The sequence below is a fragment of the Phalaenopsis equestris genome, unplaced genomic scaffold (genome assembly GCF_001263595.1).
Source record: "Phalaenopsis equestris unplaced genomic scaffold, ASM126359v1 Scaffold000675, whole genome shotgun sequence".
NCBI classification, from domain to species: domain Eukaryota; kingdom Viridiplantae; phylum Streptophyta; class Magnoliopsida; order Asparagales; family Orchidaceae; genus Phalaenopsis; species Phalaenopsis equestris.
Window position 1 is genome coordinate 63,593 of NW_018165115.1, and position 5,186 is coordinate 68,778.

Consider the following 5,186-nt stretch of genomic DNA (forward strand, 5'->3'; position numbering starts at 1 on the left):
AGGCTGCCGACGGCACCATCGAGGCCGCCGACGACACCATCGAAGTCATCGACGGTGAGAACGGTGGATTCTCTTAACAGGTGCATTGAATGTGTATGATTTTTGAAGGGACGCTTAGGCAACTCCTGCAAAACTCTTCTACAACTTTAAGAGAAACATTTGGGCCAAAAAAGAGGATCCCCGTTGTGGTGTCCGCTAAGTTTTTGTTGCTTTTAGAGTGTAGAGAGTTTAATTTAGGGTTAGTATTGTGAGGAATTCTTGAGAGATTGTAAGAGTGGAGGGAAAGTGAGAGATTTCTTCCTCCTTGCCGCTTTGAAGAAGAATTCTGTGTGTTGTAAATAAAGGAAGAGATTCAGAGGAACTTCGAGGAGTTTGCTTGTGGAGGAATTAGAGATAAGTGGTATTTACTTATTGAAGTTGTATGACTTTGCTTTTATATATAAGTTCTAAGTTTGTCGTTTCTTCTCCATGAGTCTTTCCGATTTGGGACACCTCAATTTCATTATTTCATACGTCTAATCCACAGGGTGAATGTTATCCACATCTGTTAAGTGCGTACAAAAACCATTACATGTTATTTGACGTCAGTCATGTCCTTTTGTTTATTCGATCCATCAAAAAAAGTAGAGATCTTCTATCCTTCAGAGGCCGAGAGAGAGAGGGAGAGAGGGAGAGAGGGAGAGAGATTAATTGTTCGTGGGGGCCAATGAAATGATTAAAAAATGAGTGAAGAATGACAGCTGCTGTAAGGATTTCAGTGCTATTAGCCATTATTAGCGTTTGTGAGAAATGCGGCCCTTTTGAATTTCAACAAAATCCAGTAGCCATCCAACCCATCATGGTCTCCCACTTTCTTGCTTTCTCTTTATCTGAGAGGTTTTATTTCTTAAAAATGTAGGGCTTCCGATATCCTAAAGTTTGGAAAAGACTGCAGGTCTTCTCCTTTTTTATCTTTATAAGCGCACCATCAAAAGGAAAAGTTGAGAGTCTATAATGGTTTGCTTACAGGAGAGCTCATAAGGCTTTGTGGCGTGTTTTGTGATTTAAGCATTTTGCTGCCGTTTTTCATTATTTAAGTTGTTGGCTGCTGGGGATTAACCTAGGCTTTTCATGATTCCTTATGCAATTTTTTGTGGGCAAAGTTCGGGTTTCTATTAATGTTCTGACCTGACAATTTGATCCCGAACCCGATTATTATTTTGGTTTGCCAAAATAACTATAAATTAACCTGAAATTGATCAAATTATTTTAGTATCATATTAGGCGATTTTGTGTTGGGTCATATTCATATTAAATGGTTGGTGTTTCTGGAACAAATATGCATCATCTTTATAATAAAATGATTAGATGTCCTGGGTTTGAGTTAGACATATTTTAGTTGAGTTGAGTTCAAATGAATATATCCGTGATAGGGTTGATGTAGCTCCAGTGAAGAACAAAATTAGAGAGAGTTGTCTTAAATGGCTTGGTCACATTAAGTGTCGACCATCTGATGATCTGATTAGCAGAGTAGATGTTTTAAAGTCGACTTATGTTAAGAAAGGCAAAGGTAGACCTTGAAAGACTTAGGCATATTGTATAAAAGATGGTCTTAATTTATTAGAATTGAATGAAAATATGATACTCAATAGGACACAATGGAGCCGACCCCACTTTGTAGGATATGGGTTTGTTGTTTTTGTTGAGTTTGGATCAATATTTGACCGTATGACAAATAGATCTGGTTTTGTTCAAGCATAGTGTTAACTGTAAGTCAGAATCCAAACCGACCATCAAACTAAGGCTCCGTTTGAGAGCGGCCGTTTGGGAGCGCGTCGGGAGAGCGTCGCAGGGCATTTTTGGTTAACGCCGGTCACGGAAAGAGTCCTGCAACCCCTTTTGACTTCTGCTTTTTATGGATCGAGCCCCGCTTCCCCTCTCTTCGCCCTTTCGATGCTGTAGCTGGCTTTGGAACAGTGAGGACCTCTATTTCAAATATGTCGCTCGCTCTTCTCCTCCTCGCCAGCGTAGCAGCTACCCTATTGCCGGCAACGATGGGCCAAATATGTCAACATTAACTACGGTGAGAGGCATCGCGTTCGGGAATCAGAGAGAGGCAAAGCAGAGGTGCGGGAGATCTACGAGATGTGATGGAACGCCCTGGTCGGAGCTGCAATGAGCTTGACGAGAAGGAGAGGCGATTCAAGGTATTTAGGGATATTTTTTGCAAATTGAGGAGTTTGCAGATTTAGAGCCTCTCTATTGTTATTTAAGAGAAGATGAGCGGAGGCCTTAGTTCTTTATAGTAAAAAAGAGAAATTTTGTGGGCATATGAATTAAATTAGGAAGGATGAGTATTTATAAATTATGAATATATTTTGCTTTTTTAATAATTAATAATAGTGTTATTTTTGTGTGATATTAAATATTTAACTGCAATGTAAATGTGCTAATTTCGTAAAATTATTCAAATGTAAAAAACATTCCGATTGCATTACTAAACAGGGGCAGTAAGACTGAAAAATATGGGTTGAGGTTTTTATTGTGAATTTTTATATATGAGTACAAATTTGAGAAACAGATGAAAGTGTGTATTAGTTTTATAAATAGCTAATTTTGGAGTGCCATGTATCAAATATATGACTACCACAGTTCTGTTACAAACAACATTACTAAACAGTCATGTATCAAATATATGGCTACCACAGTTCTGTTACAAACAACATTACTAAACAGAGGCAGAATTGTCATTTGTCAAAAAACAACCGTCACATAGCTGTTTTTAAACAGCTGCAACAAACAACTAGTCAGCTTCCCCACAACAGCTTCTTAGGGCAACTAAGCTGCAGCTGCTCCAAACAGATCCTAAAATATTGTTTTTAGTGTCACCTATTAATTCTTCCATAGCATTTATACCAAGTGGTCTTACTCATACAATTGACTCCCTTAGTAGTTCTTATGATAAATCTTTTAAATTTTCCATAAATATACATGCAAATCTGTATCGCTTTGATGAAAACATAAACAAAAAAACGTTTCCCAAATAGCATCCTCTATGCTTTAAAAATTTATGAATTTTTAGGCATATATTTATTTGACTGCTTATATATGGGCTGATTTATGTAAAAGAGAAAAAAAATAAAAAAATAAAGAAAGATTATCTTTTATCTTGTAGTTTTGTTTGGAAAGTATACTTTATTCTTACCTCTGTAATTAGAGGGCAGCGCTAACCGGGTAATGATTCCTAAAAGCTTTTGATAAAAGGAGATGTCCGCTTAAGACTTAACTTTGTAGAATTGGTGGTTTTGACTTTTTATCAATTATTGTTTGCAAGTGTTTGGTTTTGCTTCAGATTTTAGATAATTAAGGTTGCGATGGTTTCTTCCTGTTTAATTTAGTTCTGTGTATCTTGTTTTTTCTTATCTGATGGCTAATTCAAATTTGCTTTTTGCTATGCATGAAATAAAAGTGGTTGAAATGTTGCAGGGTTGACAAGTCGAAACTGTCGGCTAGCTTTGCTTTCTCAATTATCATGTGGAAGATTATTTTTGAGGAAATTTTTATAAATTCCACACAATTCTAATGTATTTGTATATCTAACACCTAAATCGTTATATTTACATATATAACGATTGTGATGCGCTTAGGTTTGTAGGTATTATGAGCCAAGCAAAAGTGGTCGACTAAAATTGGGAGACTTATAATCGAATAACCTCGAAGGTTTGTAGGGGATGACAAAATTTTATTTCTTTAGAAATAAGAACAAGCGTGAAAATAAACTCCCGTCTTACTTTTTCACCTCCTGAAACCACCAAGATGTTAAGAGCCATATATACTTGTGAGGAAACTAGAAAGGTTTAAAAGAGGGGGCATAAGAATTTTTTTCAAAAATTTTTTCAATATTTTTTGGTTCGGGCTTGGGAGTAACATTGACGGTTTTAAATTTTTTTCATTAAAATTTGTTGACCTTAATTCATCAATATGATTAATCAAACTATAAGTGAGATGAAAGATAAGCATAATATATTTTTTATTTATTGCAAAATAAACATTTTAAACATGGGTAAGGTAAGCTATGAATAAAGTAGAATTCTTCATTACAAAATCTGCTACCTTAGCATATAATGATCTCATTCATTTAGTCCCATATCGGAAATTTGTGCCCTATCTTTGTCTTTAAATGTCAAAAAATGGAGTAACACTTTAAAGTAATTTTAAGTCAATGTTTGATTTTTTATTTTTAAATGAAAATTGCATCAATAAAGAAATTTAGTTCAATACAAAATTTCATTTCTTTAGTGCTCAGTGGTATTCATTCTCTTACAAATCTCCAGATAGTGGCATTGAAAACGTTCATCCCAAGTGAGCAAATTATATTTGGCTTGTTAGAAGGCTGATGGTTGATATGGTTATCAAGCAAGCTGGAGACGAGCAGCACAAGCAGGTTTGGATCTTAATTTTTAAATGAGTGGGACACAAATTTTTTGTTCGATTGCTCATTGTTGTATTGAAATAAATACAAATATAATATTAGTTTTTATATCTATTAGATTTATTTATTATTTAAGAGATAAATAAAAAAAAATATGTTTTATTTGTTCAATATTTATTTATTTTTATTTGTAAATAATGCTCCGGTTTGGCTCATATTCATTTTGCAAGCTAAAAAAAAAAAAAAAACATTTTTCACAAAAATTTTAAATATGAGCACAAACATTTCATTTTTAAAATGAGCCAAAAACTTGAGAAACTAGATTGCTCAAGTTAGGCTTATGCATAAATCTTTCAGTATTTCTATTTATGCATTTGCTAAATCGTGTGCTACACCGGATGTAACATCAGCCCAATTCCACTTATGCTTTGTCAAACTTTCGTACTACACTTGCGTAAAATAGAGTTAAGAAAAAAATAAATTTAATAATTCTCTGTTTAGGATTCGAAACAATTCAATTTAAACCATTTATTTCATTTCATTTCACGAAAAATTCAGTGTAGTGGGAAAGATGTTTTTTTATATTAGAAAATTTCATCACATAAACATAGTTTAGTATTTATTAATTTAAACTCTACATTTAAATTCCGCTTGTAGTTAATAATTTAGTTTTGATAGTATCTCACTGCTTGTAGTTCATAATTTAGTTTTGATAGTATCTCAAACATTTAAAATTAGTGACAGTAATTTTGTTTTATTTATTTGAATTTTTTAG

The 5,186-nt window shown here is 33.9% G+C and overlaps 1 protein-coding gene across 2 annotated transcripts in view; it reads left to right on the top strand.

The window, feature by feature from the left end:
* The window catches only part of LOC110030221 (probable methyltransferase PMT7), a 66,802-nt gene extending 62,353 nt beyond the window's left edge, over positions 1 to 4,449 (top strand). Inside the window, exon 8 of one of the 2 annotated variants that reach the window (XM_020732830.1) lies at positions 4,314 to 4,449. The gene's annotated coding sequence lies outside the window, so the exon portion shown is untranslated. Of the gene's footprint in view, positions 1 to 3,465; positions 3,581 to 4,313 lie in introns of those variants that run through there. The other variant, XM_020732831.1, reaches the window with a different exon arrangement.
* Positions 4,450 to 5,186: the final 737 nt, after the last annotated feature.